The 15,821-nt window shown below is 41.3% G+C and overlaps 1 long non-coding RNA gene across 1 annotated transcript; it reads left to right on the top strand.

The window, feature by feature from the left end:
- Window positions 1–209: 209 nt before the first annotated feature.
- Window positions 210–14,417, top strand: LOC109388807 (uncharacterized). Its single transcript, XR_002125260.1, has 3 exons — window positions 210–1,508; window positions 3,701–3,840; window positions 14,306–14,417. It is a non-coding gene; the product is annotated as an uncharacterized LOC109388807 (long non-coding RNA).
- Window positions 14,418–15,821: the final 1,404 nt, after the last annotated feature.

The raw sequence follows: 15,821 nt of genomic DNA, 5'->3' as shown, positions 1-15,821 counted from the left end.
TTTTTTACAAAATATTTTAATGGAAAAGCTAACTTGACAGCAAAGTTCGAATTTAATTTCTTAGTTGAACAGGGGGTGGCAGCACTTCACGGAAATTTGCCGGAGAGTTGCTCTGAGCTGCCTCCCTACCCCACACCCCACCTCCCGCAAGAGGCTGGATTGTTTTTGCACTTTGAACCCAGTTTCCTGAGTGTCAGACTCTTTCATATCCTTGTTTAGGCTTTAGAACATAGTGGACCGAGTCCCATTCCTGTTGGGGACTCCGGCGTCAGTTCGGAAAAAGCAGTTTCGCCTCTGCTACAAGACTAACCTGAAGAGTGACTCTAAGCAGGTTCCTGTGCCCCTCTGAGCCTCAGTTTCCCCTGTGTAAAACGAGGACAGTGGAATGGAAGCTCTCCGAGGTCATCAGCCTTGACAGCCCGGGTTCCAAGTTCAGAGTCGAGGCTTGTAGGAGGTGCCACAGCAGGTGGGGCGATTCGAGCTCCGCAGCGTGTTCCAAGTTGCAGCTTGCAAGAATCCAGGACTTGTGCGTCGGCGCCAGTGTGTGCCAGAGACCAACACGGCGCCCTTAGGCGCTTCTTGTTTATCCAGTGTAAGAAATGTAAAACATTGTCTGCTACATTAAAACAAACCAGGATGCATCAGGAGATTCGGTGGAAAGTCACACCAATTTTTAACATAACACTGATGACGTCAACTAAATTGCATGCCTCAGAAGTCTTTTTCAAGGGCCACCTGTCCACTCTTCTGTCTTTAGGGTACTTCAGTGAGAACTGTCGCTTGGGGCAAGTGTTTTATTTAATTGAAGCCTAACAGGTTTTGTTCAACAGAAACTTCTTTTGGAGAAGGATGCTCTGGCGCCCTCTGGTGACTCTTCACAAGTAAGGCATCACTCGCCTTAGAACGCCAGTGTTTCAACCTCTCACACCAAATAATCCAGTTTTTGCCTTTGAATCCTGTGTTACCTGCTTCTGGATTTTTGCTTTTACAGCTAACGCTGTGACTGCCAAGTAGCAGTTGTGAGATTCCACGTTGATAATATGGACTTCAGGCAGGTTCAGAGAGGAAGCACTAATAAACTAACTTGGTGGAACTGCCAAGTCTTTGGTGTTGGCAATGGTTGTCAGTCCTAACAGGGAAAGGCAGCCGTCGACCAGGACCCTCACATTTTCTGTGCTGGCAGTCCAGGTGGCTCGCTCTCTGGAATCCCCCTGCCCTTTCCTCTACCTCCCATCTCCACAGCTCACACAGTATAAACAGGCATTCACTTCATTTTGTGCTTCATGTCCCAGCTCCTCACAGACTGGCTGCTCTTGGGGCCCTGGCATGTACCCTCCTGCTCCTGGCGAGTGAGGGGCCAGACCCTGATCCTTGTGCCTGGAAGTGTTGCCAGAAATACCAATATTCTCCAGGGACCAACTGCATCAGGAGCTTCTAAGACACTGCTTACTTCCAGACTCCTCCGGTCCAGCCCTGGACTTGCTGCATTAGACTCTCCAAAGGCTGAGGTAAGAATCGTGCATTTTAAACAAGATCTCTAGGTGACTGATAGTCAAGCCAAGACTTAGGAATTGCTTCATAGATTTGTGACTCATCGTTATGATACCCTTTGTCCACACAATAAGTGTCTGCATTTCTGCTGCCACTGCTCTAACCCAGCACCTTCTCAGATCTGAGCACCAGCCAGGGTGTGTGAATATGAGCCTCCTGGCTCCCATCCCAGGAAACACGTCATAGAGTAAATTTCCCAGCTCTTTCCTGGACCCATTTTAGCTTCCATCAGTCTAGTGTTTCTGAGGTTTCAGTAAGACTCGTTGCTGAGCAATTTTAAATTATGCCCATAACATTAAAATAAAAATCTCAAGGAACTTATAAGGTCATAAAAGCATATATAATCTGATATCTACATATTCCCAGAATCATTTATATTCAGACAAAAGAAAAGCTATCCACATAAACAATTGTGAGGTATTTGGGTGGCTTTGCTCAGCTGCGACACTCTTTGTCTTTATTTGTGTCTGTCTGTCTTTCTGTCTAGGGTAGGCATGGCACACGGCCATGCACTCGACATTAATAGGAATAACCTGAAAGTGAGCACTTGCCGTTTCTGTTATAAACAGTCAGGTCAGGGGACTGAAACCCACCCTAAGTTCAGGGACCCAGGGTTGGGAAGGACAGTGAAATCCAACTTCTTCCCCAGGGCAGGAATCCCTTTCCCACATGCTCCCTCAGGGACATTATCTTAGATGTCGACTTTTGCAGCTATCTGCCTTGGACCTATGTTCAGGTAGACTTTTCATTTGAGTACCCAGGTGCTTCCTTGCCCAGCAAGACTCACAAAAGAGGCAGAGAACAAAATAACCTACGAGTTCACTAACGCTGGTCACTAGTGTTGTGAGTGCTGATGCTCACAGGCTCTAGAGCAGGGCTGCCCGGCACAGTAGCCACAAGCCACAGGAGGCCACCGAGCACTGGAAATGTGTGGCTCATGTGGAATGTGCTGTAAGTGCGGAACACACCAGACCCTGGAAACATAGGAAGAATCTAGAATATCTCGTTAGTAATTACATATATATGCTGATTGAATGTTGACATGATAATATTATGGGCATATTGGGTTATATAAAATATATTATTAAAATAAATTTTATTTGTTTATTTGCCCTTTTCAAATCTGGCTATTGGGCAATTTAAAATTACATAACATGGCTCAGGCCCTGTGGGTCTGGACCTATGGTATTTGTATCATGGTCTGTTCTGTGACTAACCTTTTGGGGCTTAACCACTTCCCCAGGCTGTGTGATCTGCCTGGTTCCTGCTCGTACGTTCCCTATCCTATTGCCCATGGACCTGTGTGACACATGACACGTTTTGCTAGAATGCCCCAGGTGGCTCATTCCATTGCCGCATAACCTTAGCTGTTAGAAGATGCAACTCATGTGTAAACCAAAGCATGCTTGCTTGGGACAGCTTTCTATGAGAATAAATGAGTCATGGTTAATGACTAGATAGTAACAAATTTATGCCACTTGTTTAACCAGTTCCCTATTGGTAGTTATTTAGCCTGCTTTCAGGTTTCTAAAAATTATATTATGATAATCATCCTTCCTCTTAAATCTTTTTACACATGTTAAATGATTTCCTCTGCATAAATACTAATATCATCTTTAAAACTCTTGATACCATTCTGTATTACATGAACAACTTTGGATGTTATAATTTTTTTAATCTTTGTAATTCTCATAAAATGGTAATTTTTATTAAAAATTTTACATTAAATGGTTTAAAATGAGTTTAAAAGAGTAATTTATTATTTTCCTTTGCTTTAGTGTTGTGATATTTTAACTTTCTTAGTTTATTAAGAACTTAATTTCTTCTCAGCTCTCTTTCTGTTAATGGTAGAAATTAAGTAGAATTCAAATGTCAGTTTTTACATGTGTGTTCTCTTTGAGAGGTGTTCTATGCATTTTCCACACAAAGGTATGACACAATGCACATTTTCCTGTGCCTTTTATTTTCTTTTTAAAGAAAATCCTAGATTGGCTTTTTTTTTTTTACCCTCCTTAACAAATATCACCTATTGCCTTAGTCTTGCAATAACCACAGGAATCCACTTTAAGCAGTAAGTTCTTTTCCTTTCCTTTATTTTTAAATTTTATTTTATTTTTCTTTCCTTTATTTCCATTTGTCTTTTCTTCAGATGGAAGAGTAGGCAGTCACATCCTGACTGTCCAGGGGACCCACAATGGACAAGTTTACTCACCCCTGGGAAGGGCGAACACCAAGGCCCTGAGCCAGGCTGCAGAGTCCTCTCCTCTAAGACCTGTTGGTGGAGCAAAGGTGAGAAACGACTGAGCTCGCCTTCTTATAAGGAAGTCCCGGTCTTTCTCCCTCAAACCCCCAGGTTCTTTTCTTTCTTTTATGTCTACCTCACTTTAACAATGCTTTGCATATAATTGGCACTATACAAATGCTTGCTTGTTGAGTGATTTAATAAATGAAAATATCAATGGGTGAATGGCGAAATACAGTTAGGCTTGTTAAAGTAGTACTAAAGATTTTCATCTATTCGAATGGCTTACCATGAATGACCAATGACAGTGTAGTACAAACACTGTTGGGGTACCATGGAATCATTAACTGTTAGAGCTGAAAGGGACTCTTGAGCTTTTCATGTCCCAAGGTCCCAAATTGGTGAATATGATTAGAATTCAGTTGGAAGTTGCATTTGTTTAGCCTGCATAGTTTTGTTGCTGCTGGTGTTTTTCACTTTTAAATTAGTTACCAACATATAAATACTGGTTTTCACAAGAAGTATTTTAGGGCTTTTTTTTTTTTAACTGGAAAATCTGGCACCCTATAAATAGTTATTTTATAAATAGCCTAATCAATTAGGTAAGCTATAGATGATCTAAATTTGAGCGCCATGACCAGGGGGAAGCAGCATGACCAGGAATTCTTTAATGATTTGTTTTCTTCTTATCAGTCCTACCCAAGGCTCTTATTTACTGAAAAAGCCCATCTAAGAGGTGGCCGTGAGTGAGCTTCATTTCATCATTCCCTACTGTGGGCCACACCGTCAGCCTCTATCCAGCCTTCAGCCATAGTTCTTCCTTCCTAACAGCACCCAGATTTTGTTCACAAGAATACCCCTCTCCTTCAAATCTCCAGGTCTAAGAGTTGGCCTGATCTTTCCATAGATAATCCTGCTACCCCTTGTCATAGATCAGTTAGGAGTGATCCTGTGACTCAATTCTGGCCAAGGAGACACAAGGGGAAGCCTATTAGGAGGCTTCTGGGAAAACTTCCCTAATTCCTAACGGAGAGAGCTGTAAAAGAGGTTATCCATATTTTTCTTGAAATTTCCTTTTAAGAATGCAGATGCTAGAATTGCTGCTGCTATATTTTTATGAGCCCAAGGATGAAGTCAATGCCAAGGGTTTCAGGAGAGAAAGAGAGAAAGAATTCCGGTCTTTGGTAGCACGTTGAGCTCTCGAACTGCCCAATCCTGAAGCATTCTGTACCTTAGTTGAGACTTTTAGTAATGCAAGATAGTGCATTTTCTTATTTCTAAACCAACTTTATTTAGGCTTTCTGACATTTGCAGCTTAAAACATCCACATGATACATCTCCAAGACAAGGAAGCTGTCTTGTACTTAACCATTTATCCCTTTGCTTCTAGCCCTAGGATATAGTTATCTATTTTGTTTGATGGCTCAAAAATCAACTTTCCATGAAGTGCCTAACATGGGGGTGATGTGACTTGAAAAAGATATTTCAGGAATCAACTACTGTTCAGTTATCTTTTCCAACTCAAATCAAATAGTACATAATTATATTAGTCAGGATGGGATAGGATAGGATAGGATAGGATAGGATGCGCTAACACCCCTGAAATCTCAGTGACTTAGCACACAGTTTAAAAAGTTTAGTTCTCACCGTCACAGAATTTGATGCAGGTGAGCCAAAGTGCTCCTCCATCTGGTGACTCAACAATCAGGCTTTTTCTACCTAGAAATGCTGCCCTCTCAATTTGAGGCTTCCAAGGTCACCATCTCATTCAGAAGTGACACATCACTTACGTTCACATTTCATTGGCAAGAACTAGCCACATCTCTTGCTTAATGGCAAAAGAGCTAGGATATATATAGTCACCCCTCATGTCTGAAAAGGAGAGGAGAACCAGATACTGACAAGCCCTTTCATTCTCCGTCACAATGTCATATACGCATATATATTAGTTTTATTTTTAAAAGTGACTATTTCATGAAGAGGCACCTGAGAAAGTACTTGTTTTGAAAAATACTACATAGAATTCTTTGTAATCAGATCAGTGAAACATTGCTATTCTATTCCACATGTAATTCAAGGAAACAACTGTGTTACACAGGCCTTCTTAGTAATCTATTTGGTAAAGTGGACTTCTTTGCTCTGAGTAGTAAAAATTATTTTTAAAATTACCTTTAATTACTTCCACTTTCTAAAAACTAAATATGGGAATTCAGCATTACTGTTGTTTCACACTAACGTAGCATTCTTTTAAAAAGGGGACTGTAAAAGAAAAGAAAGAGGGTACATTCTCTAAAAATATCAGTGTCATAAAAGATGAAGAAAGGCTGATGATGAACTGTTCCAGATTAAAGGAGATTAAAGAGACATGACAACTAATATAACATGTGATCCTAGTCGGGAACTATACTAGAGGGAAAAAATTATATAACATTACTGGGTCAATTGATAAAATTGGGATACAGACATTAGATAAGGTAAAAGCATCTATGTAAAATATGCTAAAGTGATAACTGTACTATGGAAATATAAGAGAATATTCTTATTCTTAGGAAATAAACACCAAAAAATTTAGGGGTAAAGGGTCATGAGGCTATGCAATTTACTAAAAACATTATGTACCATATTCATGAATCAGAAGACTCAATATTGTTAAAAGTCAATTCCTGCCAAATTGATCTATAGAGTCAATTCAATCCAATAAAAATCCCAGCAAGCTTTTGTAGAAAATGCCAAGATGATTTTAAAATCCATCTGGAAATGCATAAGATATACAATGGCCAAAACAACTTTGAAAAATAACAGCAAAGTTGGAGGACTTCCACTAGCTGACTTCAGTACTCATTACAAAGCCACAATAATGTGGTGCTGGTGTAGGGATATAGACATATAGGTCATTGGGGCAGATTAGAGACTTCAGAAATAGACCCACATATATACATATACATGTATATATATATATATATATATATATATATGTATAGTCACCTAATTTTCACCAAGACAATTCAGTCTTTTCAACACATGGGGCTGGGACAATTGGATATCCACATACAAAAAGATGAATTAAGACCATACATTTCATACCATTACACACAAAAGACAACTCAAAATGGGTAATGAACCTGAATGTAAAATAGAAACTATAAAACTTGTAGAAGAAAACATAGGAGAAAATCTTTCTGGTTAGTCTAAATAAGATAAAAAATGCTCTTAGATATGACACCAAAAGCATGATCCATAAAAGAAAGATTGGATAAATTGAACTTTATAAAAATTAAGAACTGCTTTTTAAAAGACACTGTTAAGAGAAATAAAAGGTGAGCCACACTGCAGAAAATATTTGCAAATCTCATTATCTGATAAATGTCATGTGTCTAAAATATATAAAGAACTCTCAAAACTCAATAATAGGGCCGGCTGAGTGGCTCAGTTGGTTAAGAGTTAGCTTAAGAGCATGAGCTCTGAGCAACAGGGTCGCCAGCTCGATTCCCACATGGGCCAGTGACGCTGCGCCCAAGCTGAGCAGCTGCTGAACTGCCAACAGGTAGCAGGATGGCTCAGCTGCTGAGAGCACAGGCTCCTAACAAGACTGCCTGTTCGACGCCTGCCCACAACTTAGACTGAACTCAGCACTTGAGCTGAGCTGCCGCCCAGATGGCTCAGGGGATAGAGCGTGCACTCTTAACAAGTCTGCTGGTTCGACTCCTGCAGGGGATGGTAGCTATGGTCACCCACAACTAAGATTGTAACACAGCACCTTGAGCTTAGAGGCCACAAGCTGTCGACAGGCAGCCAGATGGCAACTGATGCCCTCCACAACTAAGTTGAAGAACAACTACTTGGCTGGTCCTCCTCCTCAATTCCCCAATTAAAAAACAAACAAACAAGCAAAAACTCAATAATAAAACAAATCAATAAAAAATGGGTGAAAAGACATTTCACCAGAAGACATTTAATGTCAAATAAACACCTGAAAAGGTGATTAACATCTTACTTTTTAGGGAAATGCAAATGATTACCACGAGATACCTCCAAACACCTATTAGAATAGCTAAATTTAAAAAGACTGACCATAGCAAGTATTGACAAGGATGTAGAACAGCTGAAACTCTCCTACACTAGTAAGGGTGTAAAATGCTAGTAAGGGTGTAAAATGGTACAACCACTTTGAAAAATAGTTTGGCAGTTTCTTAAAAAGTTAAACATGATCTAGCATTTCCACAACTAAATGGTTACCCAAGAGAAATAAAAGCATGTGACCATTCAAAGACTTGTACATGAATGTGCTTAACAGCTGTATTTCTAATAACCCCAAGCTGGAAAGAACCCAAATGTTCATCAAGGGATGAATGAGTGAACAGACTATGTGTACCTATACAATGTAATGCTACTCAGCAATAAAAAGGAATGAACTACTTATAATGCAATAACAGATACATTTCCAAATAATTATGCTGATAAAAAAGTACATGCTTTGTGATTTCATTATATAGAGTTCAATCTGTAGTAGACAGTAAGCAGATTAGTTGTTGCCTGTGGACAGGATAGGGAGGGGAGGGGCAAGAGAAAACTTTTAAGGGTGATGGATAGGTTCATTATCCTGATTGGGGTGGTAGTTTCATGGCTATATAGCTATGTTTAAACTTATCTAGTAATACATTTTTAATTTGGATAGTTTATTGTATGTCAATTATACCTCAGTAAAACTGTAAAAAACCAAAATCATATTACTTTCTAACACACAACCAAAATTTAACACCGCTGACATTAGAACTCTTGTTTCTTCTTTGTCTCTGTTCCCTCCGTCACTAATTCTTATACGAGGAGCAATAGCCAATCTTATTGGGGAGATTGAAGAAATGAACATGTGTGACTACTCCCCTCTCTTTTGAAGCAGCCTGTCTTCAGTGCTCGCAATCTAATTACACTTGTATAAACTTCCTGGAATGAGAATTATCATTGAAAAGGAGGGGATTTAAGCTCAATTATGGAAGGAGATTTAAAGAGCCCAATTGTAGTTATTGATCAAGTTACAGTTTTCAGTTCAGCCTCATCACCAAAGAAGCTGATATTTTTATCTCTGTGTCTCTCAGATGGTTCTTAAGTGGGAACCTTAACTTCTTGAACACCACCTTCTTCTCCATCATAGACCATCGGGAAAACAGTGGCACAAAGATGAGAGTTGGTGGTTTGCCCATAAATATTTAACAATCTGGGAGAAAAAAATACCCCGAGATTTGTAATGTATGACCATTTGCATGGTGCAAATATTCCCACAATGATGAATTTCAAGCTAACAACCTAAAGTTGCTGAATGCAGTGTTGGGAAGAGAGGCACATGGTTGGCTTTTGTCAGCGATGCAAACGAGCTCCTGCACAGCAATGAGAGAGCTCAGTGCAGAAGTTTGACTACATCCAATGTGTGAGCTGCCGCTAGCCAGCAGCAGTGAATAATATAATAATAATAATATAATAATAATAATACCCTATGATGAAATAATGTTAAGCCATTTTCTCCAAGTAGAATACAGAATTTGGAACCAAGTTCAAATCCCTCCTAGATTAGTTATTCAGTCATTCAACAAACCAGGCAACACCTAAGTGTGGTCCTATTCTAGGTGCCACAGAAAGAATGGTAAAGAAAATAAACCTCCTGCATTCATGAAGCTTATTAAATTCCAGTGGTGAAAAAAGACAATAAGTAAGGACAGTAGTGACAGCACTATAAAGAAGAGTAAAGAATAATTCAGGGTAAGAGGGAAAAGTGTGATGGGTGAGTGAGGGGGAGGGACTAGGGCAGAAGGTGACCTAGAAGCCTGTCAAGGCAGTACAATTTGAGGAGAGTCAAGAGTGATAAGAGGGAGTGTCCAGGGAGAATAGTAGGGAAGAGGATTCTAGGCAGAGGGGACAGCAAGAGTAAAGACCCTCAAGTACAAGGCTAAAAGGTTGGTAGGTTTGTTGACAGAAAGTTGTGGAAATCCACATCTATTCTCAGTGAATTAAGAGTGAAGTGCACAGTAAGAGTGGAGCAGAGGAGGGGGGGGCTCTGAAACAGTTGTATGAGAAAATGGGAGAGTGAATAGACTAGGGGAAGGGGTAGAATTGTGGGGCAGTGGAAGGTCAACTCGAGGTTTGTGATTGAAAATTTAAATGAGAATCATTTCTCTGGTGGTGTATTCTTCTCCACGCAGACATGGAGAAAGTGGAGAGCTGAGCTGAGTAAAAACCTCTCCGTGATCCCAATAGAAAACAGTTGACACAATCAAACTGAAATAATTTTAGACTGACTTAATAAAGGTACAGTTTAAAAGATGATGAGAGTGCTCCTGTGCCAATTCCAGGCCTTGAACCTCAAGAAGGTTTGTGAAATTCTACTTTTGCAATTTTGGGAGCCCTTGAGTCACCAGGCCCAGCTACTCTGCTGGAGAGACCATGTGGAAAGACCTTATGGAGGAGGCACACAGAGGGCAAGTCTCTGGGACTACTGGGGAGAGAGAGAAATATCACTTTCCTCAAACCCCAGTGGAGTCCAGCCTTCTTATTGTCCCCACCCAGGTACCAGGCATGAGAGTGAAGGCATCTTGGACATTCCACTCCAGTCATCATATGATTACAGTTTTATGAGAGACCACTCAGGAGACCAGCAGAAGAACCATTCAGCTGAGCTTTAGTTAGCTCACAGAGTCATAGAAAATAAAACGGTGGTTGTTCTAAGTAAGTCTTGTGATAGGTAACTAAAACGGCCATCAGCCAGGCAGCAACCCCCAGAGAGGGAGCCTGGGAATAAACATTTCAACCTCACTCTTCTCCCTCCCTCTGACCTTGTAGATGCTCCCCATACATTGAACATAGTCAGCAGCAGAAGGCAGGGGGGCCTTTAATGCTGTCCATAAAGGTCAGCCTCTAGGACAGAGCAGGGGAGAGAAGCCTGGAGGTTGGATCTGGAGAGGCCAATAGAAGGGTATTCTGCAGGGTCCACCCCCTTTCTCCTCCAGGGCTGACTCTTGCTCTTCATGCAGGTGAAAATTAGTCTCCCTATCACAGGTGACATTCAAAGTCCTTCAGCTTCTAGATCATCACGGGAAAATGTCTATGCAGTCATAGTCCCACCTGAGACCTAAAACATTAGCCAACACTAGCGTTCTTCATATCGGATGGCCAGGATAAGGGGGGAAGGGAAGTAGAAAAGTAATTAACTCTTATAAAATGTTACCATCCCTTCTTCTGTGACTGGCCATGAGGTATAAGCAGGTGGTAATCACAGCTGCTTTCTTTCACATTCACTTCACGTTTCTCTTACCCTCTGATAGCACCTCAGCTGGATGGAGTTCTTGACCTCATAGGGTAACTCAAACCTTCATCCCTATCAGATCGGAGTCCTTAGTGGTCTTGTTTTATTCCGTTCCTACAGTTTCCCATTGCCTGGGACAACTGGCCAAGTGAGTACTAGGAGACACCCAGTGAATTCTTTGGGCTCCACATATAGTTCTCTGCCTTCTTTGTGTATCAGCAACCCAATATCTTCCTGGTAATCAGGATCAATGACCCCAGTCAGCATAGTAGTCTCATTCTCTGTTGCTTCCTTGGGCATCAGGATCTCTAAATCCAAAGAGGCCAAGGTCACAGGGACAAAAAGCAAAAATTCTTCAAGTGTATGGTGTAATAAAGGGACCACTCCCAGCTCCAGTCCTTGGTTCCCAGGCTCATGCATTCTGACTAGGAAAAAGAAGATACCATATATCGGTCACTGGTTAAAAGTATACCTCAGTTTATAGATCAGCAGCCCAACTTCACAGGGTGATATCTTCCAGCTGATGTCACTGCTAAGCCTTCAGCAGGCATCCCACGGAGCTATTACACCAACCACTTCTATGTAGTGGAGCCTGTGGAGAGATCAGTGAAGTTCACAGACGCTGAGTCTATTGCTCCACTTCTTTTGCCATAAAATGCATCCCCAAGTCTTAGGGATATGTTGGTGATGGATAAGGTATTTCAAGAGCTCAAAAACCGATGGAACTGGCAGAAGCACTGAGATCTTGCCACTGATTTTCCAGAATTAATTTTTCCAAGTCTCTGACCAACAGCATCACTGTCTGTGTGTCACTACAGTTCTGCACTTGAGGCTACCTCTTCTTCCATATGAAGCACACAACTAGGTGCAGCATCCAGAGTTCTGCCCATAGAAATGTCTCTTCACTGCTGGCTTTCTGGGCCACCTTTTGGCAGAGTGCTTGTGTGGCAGACACCACTTCCAGCTGTGATCGTGTAACAGGCAGACCACCAATAAATCCAGCCTATATTTTTCCTCTATTAACTGGCCCCATGGAACTCCTTACAAGGCACTGCTGCAGACTGAGGAAAGGGTGACAAGGCAGTAGGACGATGGGCATCTGTGCCACCTACTTACACTTTCCTTGTGGTTTCCAGGTCTGCTTACAAGACTGGTCATAACATTTCTATTTTATAAGAAGTCTTCTGTGCATGTACAATTTTGATATTTTGGTGGAATATATAACATCCCGTTCATGATGGGCAGTTTGGGTCACAGGTGTCTGTCAGGGCCCAATAGTAATCCGGGAGTTTTCTTTCTTTCTTTCTTTCTTTCTTTCTCTCTTTCTTTCTCTCTTTCTTTCTTTCTTTCTTTCTTTCTTTCTTTCTTTCTTTCTTTCTTTAATGGAGAATAGTTGAAGGCCTTTCAGGAGTTGAATCCTTCCAATGAGGGATGCAGCCCATAGTGAGTTCTTAGGGAGGGCGTTGGAGTAATAAATACCCTAACCTCACTTTCCTCCCTCTCTGTGACCTCCTTCTGGGATTCTATGGGCTGAGCTCAAATGGAACTCAGAGAAAAAGGGGTTCATGATGACTGTAGACCATATAAGTCACCTTCCCAGGGCACAAAGCGAGGTAGAGAAGGATGGAAGGCAGATCTGGAGGGGAAAATAGAAGATATCCTGCACATCAAGTGACTATAGTAAACAGAGGAGTGAGATAATTAAGAATAAAGCAAAAGATCATAACCCTTAAGCTAGGTAAAAGGAGTAATGAGGACATGGGGGGAAGAGGAAGGCAGTAAGAAAAGTACAGGATCCTGTAACTATAGGTCCAAATGGAGGTCCAAACAAAGTATTTATGTGGAGAGACCACGGTAAGTTGGAAAAATTGCACGTGCCCGTAAGAGAAGGAAATTGCTTAAAATAGAAATTCTGTGTGAAATATTGGTCATGATAAGGTTTAAAGTAGCACTGTCCAATAGAACTTTCTGTGATGATGGAGGTGCTCTATATCTGTGTTGTCCAATACTACAGCCACGAGCCACATGTGGCTACTGAGCACTTGAAATGTGGCTCATGTGACTGAGAAACTGAACTTTAAATCTTATTTAATTGTAATTAATTGAAATAGCCACCTGGGGCTGATGGCTGCTAAATGGAGCAGTAAGGTCTAGAGTACGATCACATCAGCTGCTTTATCGGGGCTTGCGATCCTAAGGCAGCAGAGTGAGAGAGAAAAGGAAGGGGGAGAAGCAAAGACATTGTGGGGAGTTGCTGAACTGGCCACACAGGAGGTCTCTGGAGGTGCCACGTGGCACTGTTTTAGTGGGAAGGAAGAAAGATGCACTCAGCTACTGGCTGCTTCCCGTCACCTGCCTCCCATTGTCTGAGCTTGCCCCACAGGGTATTAATTACCCCGTATTTCTGGGTTGTGCCGGGAAAGCAATGCATTTAATGCTTCATCTAATCTGGAAGTGGTGGAAAAAGCCAGTCAGTGGGTCAGTTTGGACCTGGATGCTGAAGCTGCTGCTTCGTGAGTTGGCATGAAGGAGGTGAGGCCAAAGCCAGGTCCTCACCCTGGGGGAGTCTGAGTTAGCCGGGATGTTAGGAGACTAGGTGAGCTCATCGAGCAAGAGGCCAAGGTCAGGGGTGGGGTCAGTGGGAGCCTGACCTGGGAGTGTACAGTGGGGCATAAAATTAATGTGGTATGTTGTGAGTGACCTTGGGCAAGTCGCCTAAGCACTTCAGGCCTAGTGCCCTCTTCTGTGCAATGGGTAACAGTACCTACCTCATATGCTGGCTTGAATTATTCACATCTATTACCAAGTATTACTATATGAGCTTTGTAATAATAGGTGAGGCAGCTATTATTCTTGCCATTTTATGGATATGAAAATTGAGGTTAAGAGGGGTTAAATTAAAACCCTTATAAATGGCAGAGCCAAAGTTCATCTGACTCATCCTCTTACTCTTTCTACCATATCACACTTCCCCTGAAGATTTCATCAGAGAACTGGATTTCAAAACTCTTAGAGAAAGATTTAAGCATGAAAGTGAGCAAAAAGTTACATATGGGTACAGATATTAGAAAGGGTAAAATGTGTGTACAACAACATGCAATTCTAAAATTTCTTAATTGATTTTATAAAGTAAAATGTGTTTTGAAAGCAGTTTCTAAGTAGTTTTAGAAGTACTCCAAAAAGTGTTTGTTTTGAAGTAATTTATTTCTGTTGAATCACAGTCATCTGTTGAAGCATAAAACATAAGACCCATCCATCCTTCCGAACAATTTTCAGGGGAACTGGTCTCATTTGCTAGGCAAGCACAGCAGGAGAGCGGCTATCACTGAGATCACACATGCTCTGACTTGTCAAGACCTACCTTCGAGTTTCCTCTGCCAAGTAACAGGCTCAGCTATCATGATCTCTAATCCCTTGGATCCAGCTGCCTCTCAGACTGTTAGAGCCAAAGTCACACAGCTTCCACTGACAGCGAACCTCTTTTAAAACTGAGTTTGGAGGAAAAGAAAACGAAATGGAAGGATTAATTAAGTAAAGGCCCTCCAGACTGCTAATTAAAAAGAGCCGTGAACTGTTAGTTTTTTGCACTTTATGTAAATGTAGAGAAAAATCAAGAGTCTTTTAAAAATAGGGTTGTGACTTTCTAGCCTTCAAACTCTCCAAGTAAGGTGATACGGCAATGACGTTAATGCAATGGAGGTAAACAGAGCTCCTCACGTGGCAGAGACAAGCCATCTAACTGAAGACTTTTCTTTGTAAATGGTATGGACTTCATAAGGCTATGGAAACAGAAACTGGCACCTGTTAACTGATGTTATTACCCCGAGAAGCTAATGCCGGAAGGGATGAGGAGGTCATCCAAGTGTTAGACTGAGTCAAGTGTCCTGGACATCCAGGGCCTCCCCAACATGAGAGAGACAAACAGGGGTTCTACGTCTTCAAACTTACTCTCCTAGCCCTAAACCAGAAAGTGGTGGCTGGGCCAAAAGGTACAATGATAATGAAAGTAGTCTCCTTTCACGGGGACCTGAAGGGTGAGCTACTACTGATGTAAACACTTACATGGACTATCTCTGAGGCCATTTGTAGTGATAAGGAAGAAGAGTTTCAAATGCATTATACTCTAGGATGGTGGAGTGCTGTATAAGCAAATTTCAAATAAACCTTCCATCAAAAGAGATAGAAACTGTGCTGTCAGAGAAGAAATAAATCTGCTTTATGACTTTATGTTCTTGTTCCCAGAATGGTGCCCTCCACAGATACAGCAGGACACAACAAATCTTTGTCATCAATGCTGATAGTAAAAAAGCTTGATTTTAAAAAATAAACTTGTCCTGAGGTTTCCAAGGTAATTATTTGTTTGCCTTTTACTTTCAGTGGTCAGGGGATGAAAACATGTATGCTTCGACTTTACATTATCTCATGGGGCATTAACTGGCTGTCATTTCACAAACAGCTGTGAAAAAATGTTTTCAAACTACTGGTGTTTTCTTTAGACAAATTCTCATTTCACTCCCTCTCCTTTCTCCAACATTTACAAATATCACTTAAGGTTCTTCTCCTTGCCAGTTGTGTGATGTTGAGAAAATTACATAATTTCTTTGATCCTATATTTCTACATTAATGCCTACTTCACAGGGATGTTCTGAAAAGTACGTGAGTTGTTATTGGTGAATGTCCTCAGCAGGATTCATAGGACTATTAGATTAAAAACATGCAAAACAATGACAGTTAAGT

This window comes from Hipposideros armiger, unplaced genomic scaffold (assembly GCF_001890085.2).
Source record: "Hipposideros armiger isolate ML-2016 unplaced genomic scaffold, ASM189008v1 scaffold_208, whole genome shotgun sequence".
Lineage (NCBI taxonomy): Eukaryota > Metazoa > Chordata > Mammalia > Chiroptera > Hipposideridae > Hipposideros > Hipposideros armiger.
The sequence above is the reverse complement of the archived record's forward strand: the minus strand, read 5'-3'. Positions and strand labels throughout refer to the sequence as shown.